The sequence below is a fragment of the Mustela putorius genome, unplaced genomic scaffold (genome assembly GCF_011764305.1).
Source record: "Mustela putorius furo isolate JIRA1106 unplaced genomic scaffold, ASM1176430v1.1 tig00000129_pilon_pilon_pilon, whole genome shotgun sequence".
Lineage (NCBI taxonomy): Eukaryota > Metazoa > Chordata > Mammalia > Carnivora > Mustelidae > Mustela > Mustela putorius.
The window spans coordinates 49610144-49623124 of record NW_025421290.1 but is presented as its reverse complement, the minus strand read 5'-3'; the positions used below and the strand labels follow the sequence as shown (position 1 = coordinate 49623124).

At 57.3% G+C, this 12981-nt stretch overlaps 1 long non-coding RNA gene across 1 annotated transcript; it reads left to right on the top strand.

Annotated features, from left to right (window-relative positions):
* Positions 1-1113: 1113 nt before the first annotated feature.
* LOC101682107 lies at positions 1114-5488 on the top strand. The gene is made up of 2 exons (XR_006604862.1): positions 1114-1556; positions 2504-5488. It is a non-coding gene; the product is annotated as an uncharacterized LOC101682107 (long non-coding RNA).
* Positions 5489-12981: the final 7493 nt, after the last annotated feature.

Genomic DNA, 12981 nt, shown 5'->3' with positions numbered 1-12981 from the left:
AGCAAGAGGGAAGCACGAGGCGGGCAGGGCCCCTGTGAGAGCCAAGCAGGCCAGTGGGAGGCTGGGAGGGCGAGGTCCTCACCCCCCAGAGGAAACTGCTCCCCTCATTGCCTGCCCAAGCCTTGCAAGGCCGGCTCTGTCATCTCTAATGGCCCAGGGCCCCGGGGGCCTGTGGAGCTTAGAGCATTTTCTAGAATGCTTGTACACACCATGAAGAGCTGTCCAGCGGAAGCGGTGGGCAGACGGCCACGCAAATGGATGCTGAAGGTGAGCCCCACCCCTGAGCCGGCCGCTGGCGGGAGGAGGTGGCGGAGGACAGCAGAGGCCCGCGTCTCTGGCACCTGCTTTCCAGGCGGACGGATTCAGGGAAAACACCCGTCGTGCCCGGGCCCCAGGGTCAGGACAAGCCTCAGAAGGCATCCGGTGTTGGGCAGCTCACTCCTGGTTGGGGACGGTTTTCCTCATGGGACCACAGGGGTGTGTGTGTGTGTGTGTGTGCGCGCGCGCGCACGTGTGTGTCTATGCGTGGGGCGTGGGGGTGCAGGAGCCTCCCCACATTGTGGTTCAAAGAAGCCTGGAGCGGGAGCCCTGCCAGCGCTGTGGTCGTCCCTCCGGCACTCTGGGGCTCCGCCGGTGTGGGCAGATGGGTGGTGAAGGCCCCTAGGACGCGGTGGCAGGGGTGTCCACTGCTCTGAGTCCCCCGCTCCCCCCCAACCCCGGAAAGGCCCGAGAGGGAGGAAAACAGCCAGAAGAGCCGGCCGGCTCATGCAAGAGCAACTTCAGAGATAAAAACCTGTCAGAGGAACAAAACAAGTCAAAGGGAAAATCCTTGCAAGGGAAAATGGATCCAGAAGGACAGACTGCAGAAGCCACATGGGGGCTGGCTGAGCCCCAGAGCCGTCCTGAGTCTGGGCTGCCGGACCTTGCTGCAGCCCTGAGAGGCGGGGCAGGCTGGGGTGTTGGGGGAGGGGCCCTGCAGCCCCGCTGGGCTTGGAGGCGGGGGAGGGGGGGCGAAGGTGGGATGCCGAGGGCTGGAGGGCCAGAGAGACCCCAACATTCCTTCTTCCTTTTCATTTCTTCTGCCACGTGCCTCCTGCTGCAGTGACCAGCTCCTTCCTGCTTGCGTGTTCTGGACCTGGTCCTGGATCTGGCCTCTGGGTGCACAGGTCCCAGAACATTCCTCCAGACCGCTGCTGGCGCCTTCCTCCACGGCCACTGCCTGCTCCCAGACACGGTCCATCCAGGGTGCCTCCCCTGCCCTGCCCGGCCATCTCCCGCTAGAATGCCGGCTCCCCGGGCAGGGACCCGGGTGTCTGCAGCAGGGCCGGGCCCACAGGACGCCTCCGTCCGTGGCCGGGGGACACAGAGGTTCGGCGCCCTGCGACGTCCCCCTTCAGCACCATCGGAGACTCATAAAGCCTGAAAAAACTTGAGGGAAGCAGCCTTCCCCCAGTTTCCATGCCTCCCCAAAATTCTATTGCCTCCTTCGAGAGCGAGTTAGCCGTCTATTTCCTGATGTTTCCTTACTGATCAGAGGTGGGCTGGAGCAGTTACAGGTAATTCGCCAACCAAAATGCACACGGCAAGTCTGTGCGTGTGCGCGTGTGCGCACGTGTGGGCCTGTGAGTTCAAGCATACTTGCGTACATGTGTACCCACGTGCAGAGGACACAGGGCAGCCATCCTGGTCCCATGTGCATGACTTCGTTGCTGAAGCAGTGAGTGAGCCTGGTGAGGGGGGGCAGGAAGACGGTGGTTCTGCCTCCTTGGGGGGCACTCAAAGGAAAATGAAGTCCGCTGTCTCCGGGCTGAGAAGGGGAAGGCAGGCCAGGGAAATCTTTCCCGTGTGGCTTGGAGGAGCTCCTTGTCCCTTCCCCAGGGAGCGCCCCCTCCCCCAGCCCCAGGGCAGGAGCCCATCTCCCGTGGGCGGCTGGGGAGAGATCCTGAAGCAGGAGTCCTCTCTGCCTGGCCCAGGGAGGACGCGGGGTGTGGACCCAGGGGCTGTGCATGGGGCGGGGTGGGACAATATTCCAAGACCAGGAGAGCTGGCCTAACCCCAGCTCTGCCCTTACTAACTGCGGGGACTCCTCTGGGCCCCCAGTACTTGATCTGCAACACGAGGCAAGGAGCAGCCCCCATGTCCCAGGGCGCACTTCGGGTCGGTTGGGAAGGTGCTGCAGCTCCCGGCGGAGAGCTGGCCGTCCAGAGGTGTGCGGCACGGCACCGGTGTTCCATCAGGCCAGCAGCGCTTAATCCTGGCTCAAGGGAGGCTGAGCTGAACGGAACCCTGCAGTGGGAACCCAGGAGGTGGCCCAGAGGGAAGCCAGGAGCAGAGCCGGTAGGGGGAGAACCCCGCTGGGAGGCAGGCAGCCGGGGTCTGGCATCCTGGGCAGGACCAGAGGTGCAGCCGAGAGGCAGAGGAACGCCAGGGACAGGTGCTTGGGCACTTGGAGTCCAGCCCTCATTTCGCGCCTGATCTCATTTGAACCTCCCTGTGACCCTAGGAGGTGGGCGCTGTCACCCCCATTCTAAGAGAAAGAAACTCAACGGGGGAAGTGATTTCTCCAGCGGCACAGCTCTAGGAATCCCTGCAAGATGGTCTGACTCCAGGGCTGGTCTAGGGGACGCAAAGCTGGCAGGTGCCCCCGGAGTGAGTCCCAGGCTCCTGTAGCCCACACAGCCTCAGCTCTGTGGAAACTGAGCTGCAACCCTCCAGGGCCACGGGATGGTTTCAGCAGGTGACCGCCATCACTGAGAAGACTCGAAACAAGGTAACAAATATCAGGGTTCCCGATGCACGGAGAGAGACGTGTTCTTGGGTGAAAATATTTCGTTAGACGTGTGTAAAAAGTTCACTGCTTATTTTACATGTAGCCATTCTGTGTGCCCTGGGTTGAGACACACAATATATTTCTTACCCTGGCCACGGTCAGCCAGCTTTGAAAGCCTTTCTCTGTTCTGCAGGGGCCTCCGGGCCTTTGTTCTCCGAACAAGAACACCAGTGCTGGGCACAGGACAGGAGCCAGGACGTGCTGGAGGGTTTCCGCTCTGTGCCCCCACCCGCACACCAATGGGGCTGGCGGCACCGCTGTGTGGGGGCCGAGAGGTCGGGGTGTTGAGATTTGACTGCGATCCCACGGGCTTCCTCACCTGTAGGCCAGGGTGCTCAGGAGGTCCCCAAAGCAAGGCCCAGGCTGGCCTGTTCTGAGAGGCACAGAACCCCATGTGGTTATGGGGGGCTGGCAGCGTGAGAGCCCTTCCAGTCCCTGAGCCGGTGTTGGTGGCCGAGGAGAGTGTCTCAGGGAGCAGAGGGTGTCAGGGTAATGACACTGGCAGGGGCCAAGAAATGCCTGGCTGGACTGGGAGGCCTGTCAGGGGAAGCCGCCTGAGCTCTCTCCTGCCAGCAACGGGCCCCTGGAGGAAGGCTTTTGGGGTTATCAGATTTGTTTTCCAATCGGGAGCTAACTCTGGCTGGAGTGTGTGGCTGGCCCCCCTGGATCTGCTGGGCTTCCTGCAGATGGTCCCAGCACAGAGCCCCACATAGGGGGCACAAAGCCTGGGGTCTTCAGATGGACCCTCCCTCCCGGGCCGGGCATCCCTCTTCCCCTCCCCTCCCCCAAGGCACTCACACTGCCTTCTTTCGTCCAACATGGCCATGTCGATTTAAGGTCTCCAAGGCCAGAGGCCAGCTGTCTACTTTTCTAAACATCACGGAGTGTTCTGGATGTTCAAAACACGTGAGTTGGCTGTTTTGCCCCTTGGAGAGCGTCAGGGGCCCACTCCCATGGGGAAGGCTGGGGGGATTCTCAGACCACCTTTGCAGGGGCCTCTTTGTGGCCGTGAAGCCTTCGTTCCCCTCCTGGGAATGGGCCTCTGGTTGGGGCAATTCGAGACACCTTGAAACGGTCAGTTGTAATAAACAGGCACAAAACAAACTGGCATCCCGGCAGAGGCCTCAGCCCTTTTCTGTCCTGGCTGGATTTCCCGTCGGCCGTGCGGGTGGACCCAAGTGCTACGAAAGGGACCGTAGTTTTCCCAGGGAGACAGAACCAAACAAAGATGGAAACAAACAAACAAAAAACCCCAAACACTCTCACACACCCCTAAATCCAACTACGTAATCGGGCCTGAGGTTGGACGCTCTGTCGCCTTTGTGGGATGCAAACAAATATGTCCCCTAGATGGCCCGCTCTTCAGACTACGGGCTGCCCCTGTGACAAAGAAGCCTGGGGGCTTCTCTGATCCCAAGTTTTGCTCCAGACTTTGGTTCCTTTTGGCTATGCGTGTGAAAATGACAAAGGGGTCCCAGTCACGTCACTGAGCGGGTCAGCATGGAGTGTTTAAAGGAGAGAAAAGGTTGTAAAATGGAGAGGGTCCTCCAGATGGGACCACGACACGGTGGGGCAGGTGTGGGTCCGGCTTGCACAGTCCGGGGCCCCTCCCCCACTGCAGGTGCAGAGGGGACCTGTCTGGCTCGTGACATCACCCGTGTCAGAACTATAAGGGCCGAGCTGTGTCTGCAGACTGTCCCCGTGTACCTAGAGCCTCGCTTCACAACAAGCCGTTCCCGTCCAGCGGCATTGCCCCCTCAGAGGGCGGCCAGTTTCCCAGTGTCAACAAAACCGTATGATCCCCTCTCGTGTTCAGTTTAAAGGTTATTCCTAAAAAGCGGCAGTTGACGTTATTTCTGATTTTTTGAGACTCAAAAAATTATTTACCAGGAACACACAAATTGTTTGTTTTACTCTCTGCTACTTGCTCATTGACAGAAGATCACTGGAGAAGAGCAAATGGAAGATGAGCCTTAAAAACTGTTTTTTTTTTTTTTTTTTTTTTTTTTTACAGCCATTGGGGTTACTGACATTAGAACATTTGCCGTTTTAAACAAACGCAAGGTCACTCAGTCTGTTACAGACTAGTTAAATAGTACCGTTTTGTACAAAACAAAAACAGATATTCCTTTGGTTAAAAAAAAAATTGATGACTTTTCCTGCGCCACGTTTATGTCAAGTGGAAGACGATTCTAATTTTATCTGTGTTCAATAGGCAGATTAAAGCAAATCATGAGGCTGATGCTGTTTACAATTCTCTGAGCAGCTGAAGGAAAGAAAATCACCTTGAATCTAGCATTTTCTGAGCCCACTAAAACAGCCAGGTCCCTCAGACCATCTGGGAAGGAATGGATCCCATCCATGTGTTAGTTTAATATGAAATTGTTTTATTTTGACTCTATTTTCCTTCAGGCTATTAGGGAGGAAAAGAAAAAAAAATAGGAGAGCGGGAGAAAGGCTTTGGTTCCTCACCATTTTCTCTGCGGGGCTCTCGGTTTCTCGGCTTTGGCTTTTTCAATGCTTTACTTCTTTGGGTTAAAAAAATGTACAAAATGTATATTGTAAGTATAAAAAAATAATATATTTTGAACGTGACAAAATTTTAGATCCACAATACACTCTGGCAAAAATATTATTAAAAAATACCGTTTGCTTTCACTCCGCCTCAACTGAAATGTCATTCTTTTTTTCATATTTTCTGATCTGTTCAGTCTGACATTTGTTGGATGTGAGATAGTTCTGTAGACTATTCCAGAAATATTGGAAAAAAAGTAAACCACCGATATGTGAAATTTCCACGGAAGCACGCCTGCTTGGTTAACGGTAGTTTTCAAGGCTGCGTCGCGCGGGGCTGCGGGAGGGCAGCGCGGCGGGGGCGGCGGCGGCGGCCTTCCCCTTGCTCCGCGCGCAGCCCTGGGCGCCCTCCCGCCGTCCCGGCCCCGCGCGGCCTTGCCTTCGGCCCCCATCTTCCCTCTCTGCGGCGCACCGAGGCTGCGGGGAGAGCCCTGGGGGGACGGAAGAGGGTGCGCGGCCTGCGGCGTGGGTCGGGCCGCGTCCCACCTGCTCCGCCGGGCCCCGCGCTCCCCGCGCCGACGCCGCCCGAGCGCACGGCCAGGGCCACCTGGCGGACCGTCCCGAGCTCACTCTTCCGCAGGCTTCCATTCGGCTTTGATCTGCCTCCCCCGCCCTAACTGGTTCCAGATTTGCCACTTCCGAGGCGCGGGGACTCAGCCGGGCCGCGCTCTCGGCCGCCGGGGGACTCCAGAGCAATGAGCCCGCGGGAACGCATGGCCGGGCCCCCGGGGGTACAGGGCCACGGGCGGGGAGCGGGCCGTGGGGCCGGGGCTCGGGGATCTGACTCCGCCGCCCCGGCACTAGCCTGGCCTCCGCGCGGGGCGCCCCGGAGCTGTCTGTCGCACCCCCACCCCCGCCCCCGAGCACAGCCTCCGTCCGCCAGGTCAGGCAGGCTTGGGGAGGGGTCCCCAGGGCCTCTGGGCGCCCTCGGAAGCGGGCGCGGCGGGCAGCGCAGCGCACACACTGGCTCCCAGGCCCTGCGCCCCGGGCAGCCACGACGCCCAGCCCTCCCGGGAGGGCGAGACCACCCACGCCACCGCCAACGTGGGAACCCGATTGTCGCCGAGGCCTGGGGCGTGGCGGGTGGAGGGCTCTGCCTGGCCCCCGCAGCACCACCATCCTGAGTCACTGTCCTCAGTGGGGAGACCCTAAGCCGAACCTCTCGGAGCTTGCCGGACCCCCAGCGCCCTGCGCCCCCAGGCCTGCTACAGCGGCTGGGCCCAGCAGGCGCCGGGCACCGGAGGGGGAGGGCCCCAAGGGCCTAGGGCGCTGTTCCAAAGGCCAGAAAATGGAAACTGTGCGAAAAGAATCCCCAAATCCGGCCGGGCCCCAAGCCCACCAGCTTACATAAAGCTCCAGGAGCCCGCCCGCGGCCTCCCTGCCTCGGGGTGAACAATCGGCGGGCGCCCGGCCAGGCTGCCCTGGGACTGGCACCACCACCGGCCCCCTGACCACGGGCCTGGCGTGACCCCGGGGAGGGGGCAGGGGTCTCGGCCTCTTCCCACCATCTGCCCCGAGAAACATTTAACTGGCCTTTAATCACATTAGCAGCCGGCCCCAATTAGGGCCGCAGGAGGGGGAGGCAGGAGGAAACCGCCGCCGCTGTGTCACTCGAGGATAAAGACCCTTTCATGCCCCAGGCCTGGCCGTGGGCACCGCGGCGGGCGCCATCCCCAGCCTTTGATTGCCGGCGCCTGGGCCTCGCGACGCCGCCATCGCTGCCCCCAGCCCCCAACGTGCCTTCGCCCTCGGGTGACCGCGTGGGCACGCAGGGCAGCATGCGAGGCCGGGCCCACGCCCGCGCGCCCACGCTGGCCGAAGCCTGGCCCCCGCGGCCCGCGCCTGCGCACGGGAGAGCCCGAGGGGGCGGCGGGGGCTCGCGCAGGGCCCCCGGGACACCAGCGCCCGGGGCCAGGACCCTGGTAAGGCCGCCGCCCACGGAGCGGTTCGGAGGGAGGGTGACCCACGCCGCGGGCGGCCTGGGCAGGTCACCTGTGCTCTCGTGGGGCCCCCTCTCGAGAGGGGCGAGTCAGCCCCGTGGCGGATCCGTCCTCTCCGGCCCGAATTGAGGCGCGGAGGGCCCTGCAGGCCAAGCCCAGGCCCAGGCCAGGCCCGGCGCCGCGGTGGCGGGGCTGCCGGGGGGTCCCCGGCTGGGCGTCGGGCCCCAGGAGCGAGGGGACCGCGGGGCTGGGGCAGCGGGGCCGGCCTGGGCCTCCCGTGCGCTCTGTCGAGGGGCGAGGGGCGCCGGCGCGCTGTGCTTACCTTGCTCCGGCGCCCGGCCCGCGCTCCAGGCGCGCGGGCGCCCGGAGGGTCGGAGCGGGGCGCGCTCTGGACCGGCCGGGGTCGTGCGAGGACAGCGGCCGCCCGCGCCTCCGGAATGCTGATGCCGCCGCCGGCCGCGACGCCCGGGGGGCCCGCCCGGGACCCCCGCCCCACGGCAGCAGCTGCAGCCCGGAGCCGCGTGACCCCGGCCCCGACCTCCCGCGCTCGGCTGTTTGTCCGCACACAAAGGAGAACACTCATATTTTTCTTTCCCCTGAGCAGACTTCACACTCGCCCCATCTCCCCTCCCCCAAGTCACCCCCCACCCCACACACGCCTGGCTGAGAACCGCTTGCTCTGCGCACACCCCCTTGGTCTCCCCTGTTGAATTCCATAGTTGTATTCGAGGATGTCAGCGCAGCTTAGAAAGTTTCATAGAAAGTCAGAGAGCAATTAGAGAGGCCCTTTTATTGGAGTTTCGTTGGTGCCATGGAGTCTTAAAGGAGCGCCTGAAGCGCCGAACACAATCCCATTAAGCCGCCCAAACTCCCACAGTCCTCAATGGGGTCTCAATGCTCCGACAGACTTTGGCCGGCTCGCACCGGGAGCCCCTGCAAGCCGCACTCCCACCGGGGCGCGCGGGTGTCCCGGCTGCGGAGCGCGAGGCGCTGGCCGCGGGGCCCACGAACTAGCGCTTTGGTGCACTGACCCCGCGCTACGGGTCTTGGCGTCTGGGGAGTCCGGGCCGGTGGTTAGGAAGGAGAGCTCGGTCTCGGTCAACTTTTTACCTCCCTCCGCTTTAAAAATCGATCGGCTAACGTTCGGAAGACGGGTGGGAGGAATCGCGCGTTGCTGAGAAAAAGGCCACATATGACCAAAGTTTCAGCTTAATTGAATTTTAGTGCCAAATTATAACCCCCTGAGTAACTGCGCTGGGGTGGAGGGCGTGGAGAAGGGAGTGAATGGAGGAAGGCGATTCTAATGGAAATCTGGCCATCCAGAAACGCCGCGGTGCGGGCCACCCTCCTCGAGGAGCGAGAATTGCAGCCTAATTCCAAAGGAGTGAGGTTATCAGACTGCGGGCTTTTATGTGGGAAAACGGGGTTGGCCCCACTTTGATTTGTGGTTTGGGGTTGATATTCTTGTGTGTTATTTAATGTAGAGGGCAACTCTTCTGTAGAGCACAGCTTTTCCTTTGTTGGAGAGTGACTTCTCTTCTTGCCAATAAAAATTAATCTCTTCCTTTAGAAGTCAAAAAGGAAAGAAAGCAGGTGTTTTAAAGGAATAAAGCATTTTCTTTCTTTCTTTCTTTTTTTTTTGGTAAAAAAAAAATAGGTAGTTGGTTGTCAAAGCAAAGTGCCCGTTTTAGAACAATTAGGATTTTGCTCCTGGTGTGTCATCACAGATGTTCATTTTATTAAATAGAAGTTTGTTCCTACCTGGTGGTTTCTGGAATGGTTTTAGGAAAGGAAAATAGGTGATAGGCTCACAACTAATGGTAATGAAATGAGCATGGGTTATAGGGGAAGTGGGCTGTGTACAAAATCCATAAGGGAGTAATTAAAAATGCATGTGAAAATTGAATGTATATTTTTTGAGTAGTTTGTATTAGTCATCAATGATTTGGAAAATTTTCTCAAATCTGCCCTGCTTTTCTCTCATTTCTTTGCCCTTCCTGGCCCTGTGGTTGCCAGTGACTGGGCCTCTGACCTCTTGTTCTGTGCACATACCATACCTCCAGCCAGTCCATACCGTCTAGCAGGAAAGGACAGACAGTGGGCTTCAGGACCTGCAGATCCCAGCCTCAGACACTTCCAGCCTTAGCTTTACAGTCTTCTGCCTTAGCCACATTGGTTTCTTCACTGACTCTTTCTCTCTTGCCTCTAGATTTCCTTCCCACCTTCTGCTTCCCTAAAACACCTTGCACCTTCCTCCACCTGTTCAACTGCACCTGTCAGACCCCATTCCCTCCTCATTGTCTCTTGGACCCATGTGGGCCTGGCCTTCATCAGGCTCCCGGGGAACCATCTCCACCACCGGGTTCTCACAGAGGGCCTGATGACACCATCTGTCTTTCATTTTTCTCATATTGTAGCTTGGCTTTGGGAATGTTTCTAGTTGAGAAGAAAACAATGAAGACCCCTTGAGAGCAGGTATCACTTTACACATGTCTTGGGGCTCTGTCAGCAGCCAGCGCCCAGAAAGTAGGCCATCCATCTGTCAATCGGGTGTCGATTTATAAATCAGAATCACATTTCAGCAAGCAGAGAAGAGAAAAAAAAAAAAACCAGTGACAAATGTTCCTGTCCACCGAAGGTACCAGGAGAAGCTGACATGCTTTTCCATCGAATTCACAGGACCTGTCACTCGACTTTTTCAAACCAACATAAAACTATTTCAATTAAATGGAGTCTTAAATTGTTTAAAAAATGTGGATGACTCAGTTGGACTGCAGGAGAAAGTGCGGGGTGAAAAACCAAAAGCAAATGCAGAAATCCAAACAGTTCAGTCTGCTTTGGATATCCTTAATTTGCCCAAGAAAAGGAGCAGATTCCTGAGAAACAGGCTCAGAAAGTCTCAAAGTGCTGTCACGTCTTGGCAAAGGTCCGTGGCCCTGAGGTGTTGGGGGGGGTGGACAGGACCCTCTAGCACCTTCTGGAGGGCCACCTCCGCTGCCTCCCACTGGCACCCTGGTGGTGGGCTGGCTTTGCAGAGGAGGAAAAAGTCCCACTCTGGTCATAGCGCTCACTGAAAGTAACAAGACAGAAACAACGGGAACAAGTGCACTTGGGAGACTCTTCAGGGAACAAAGATCAGCAGTGTGTGGTGGTACAGAAAGAGGTGAGAAGCAGTGCCCTCGGGAATTTGAAGGAGAAAGAGTTAGCATTCCAGTTCCTGTGAAAATGTGTTAACAACCCATCCACGAGAAAGGTGTCATCCATGAGAAAGATCAAGTTCCCCAAAGCAGGTGGACACGCTTTTGGACAAGCGTCCTGCTTCGGCAGGGGCCACCCCCAGAGTCCTGATCTTCAGTGGAGAACCCGGACTCTGTTGCAGAGGGTCTGATTCTTAGCTTGTCCTTGTGAGCACCAGCAGAATCATCCGAACAAGAAACGGGTGTGTATGCACAACAGACGGTTGAGTCTGGAGGGCTGCCAGGTCAAGACATGCACAGGACGTGATTTTCCAACTGTTTTGAAGACCCGAAGAGCTTCCCTCCTGCGGAAGAGCGTTACCAAGTGGGTGGTTGGGTGAAGCACCTCCCAGCCTTGAAGTCCTCCGACCTTCTTGCTGTGTTGAACACTGATCCTGTTCGTGTTAGTTTGGGACGGTATTTTGATGTTCTGGTTTTGATGTCCTTCTGGGGAAAAAAAAAGAGAAACCAGAAATACCTACTTCAGACTTACAGTTCTGTATGGTTAAGTATGCTAACTTATGGTTAGCATACTACCATGACACGAGGCCACTTGGGTCCCCCTTCTGTCTCACTTGGGGCGAAAACTTGTGTGATCGCTGTGGAAACACCCATGTCTTTGACAAGGGAGTGCTTCCTGGCTGCAGAACTCCATCCTACCCAGTAAATACGATACCCTAGATTCCCTTTCTAACATGAGGGGGGAAAAATTCAATTAACGTTGAATTAACGTTGAGGTTTGAGCCAGTGACCCGGGGATAGGTGCTATGTGTTTGGGCGTTTGTGAGGGACCGCTTTGGGTCAAGGCTTCCGCTTGTAACCCCAAGCTCCTTGAAACCCCTGACCTCTTTATTTCCCCCAATTTAGGTGCTGCTTTCCCCTCCTCATGTCAGACTTTGACAACACTGGTCCACGAAATAGTTGGCTCTGGGTGTTTTCCAGAACTTGAATTTTTTTCCCCCCTCATGTTAGAAAGGGCATCTAGGGTATCGCATTTACTGGGTAGGGTGGAGTTCTGCAGCCAGGAAGCACTCCCTTGTCAAAGACATGGGTGTTTCCACAGCGATCACACAAGTATTCACCCCAAGTGAGACAGAAGGGGGACCCAAGTGGCCTCGTGCCAGGGTAGTATGCTAAGCATATGAAAGAACTTTGGTTTTCAGGGTTCTTTGGAGTTTTGGACGATGTATGTGTAAGGGATTATGGATCTGGAATATAGGACTGCTTCCCTCCCCTCTTCCTTCAAGCAAAAAAAAGAGGCACCAGTTCGAAGAACCTTCACAACCCCCTCCCATCGGTCAGTTTTAATCGTAGGTGGCTCTTCAGCATTGTTTCAGGAACGCCTACCTATTTTCAGACATTTCAGGAAAAAATGGACTAAGGACCTTGCTTTAGTGTATTAAGAGCTCCTGGTGCTGACACCCAAGGCTACTTCCATGTCCTGCCCTACGTGAGGGCTGGACATGGTGGCAGGGACAGCAGTTGACCCCTGATGGCTGCGTTTCACCCCTCACCCGGCAGGGCTGGAGGGTTGGGTTTGGTAACCAGCACTGTCCCGTCCAGCGCTGACCCGGTGAGTTCGTGGGGCCCGCATTCGGGCTGATAATGAACATCCACCACTCTAAGGGACAGGACCGTTTCCATGCAGAAATCGTGAGCATTCCCATTTAAGTGGGAATGTGGTATCTTTTTCAATTGGCACTTGCTTATTTCCTAGGAAGGGTCGTGAGCTGTTAGTGAGGCTGAGTTTTTTCTAGGGACCCTACAAGCAAATGCAGTGCACAGGGGCCGTGTGCACTCAGGAAGGATAAGAATGCTTTGTTCATCGTAGGCTGCGTTGGACACAAGCCTGTTATCTCTAGGAATGCACTTCTGGAGGTCGTGTCGGTCGCGGGACCGAGGCCCACCACACTGGTGTTCTTTTTTTGCACAGACTCTTCAGGGGTCCATCTAGTGCTCAAAGCAGAGTGGCCGGGTTTTAGTAATGCACGCCTTTGGGGTTCCATATTAATGCTAATAAAGGGGGAAGGGGCATTGAGGGCCAGGGTCCCCTGTGCCTAACAAGACTGGGAGGGCATGGAAGGAGTGGCTGGCAGCTCTTAGGAGACAGTCCTGCAAGGGCTCACTGTGGTGTTTATTCTGGAGCTGCCAAAAGTAGCAGGTGTCCCTCAGCACGGTGGCTGAGGTGGTGGGGTTCTCTGCCTGTCCCTGTCCCCACACCTGACGCACTGAAGGGAGAGGCCTGACCACAGGGAGGTGAACCTCAGCTGCTGGGGAGACCGAGGCCACGCTCGCCCCAAGGGGAGCCTTCTCTCAGAGGTTCCACTTAGCATTTCTCATGCAGGTTCTTCCTCCCCCACCCCGGAGACCTCAGGGTGTTTACACGACGTATGTGGGGAGG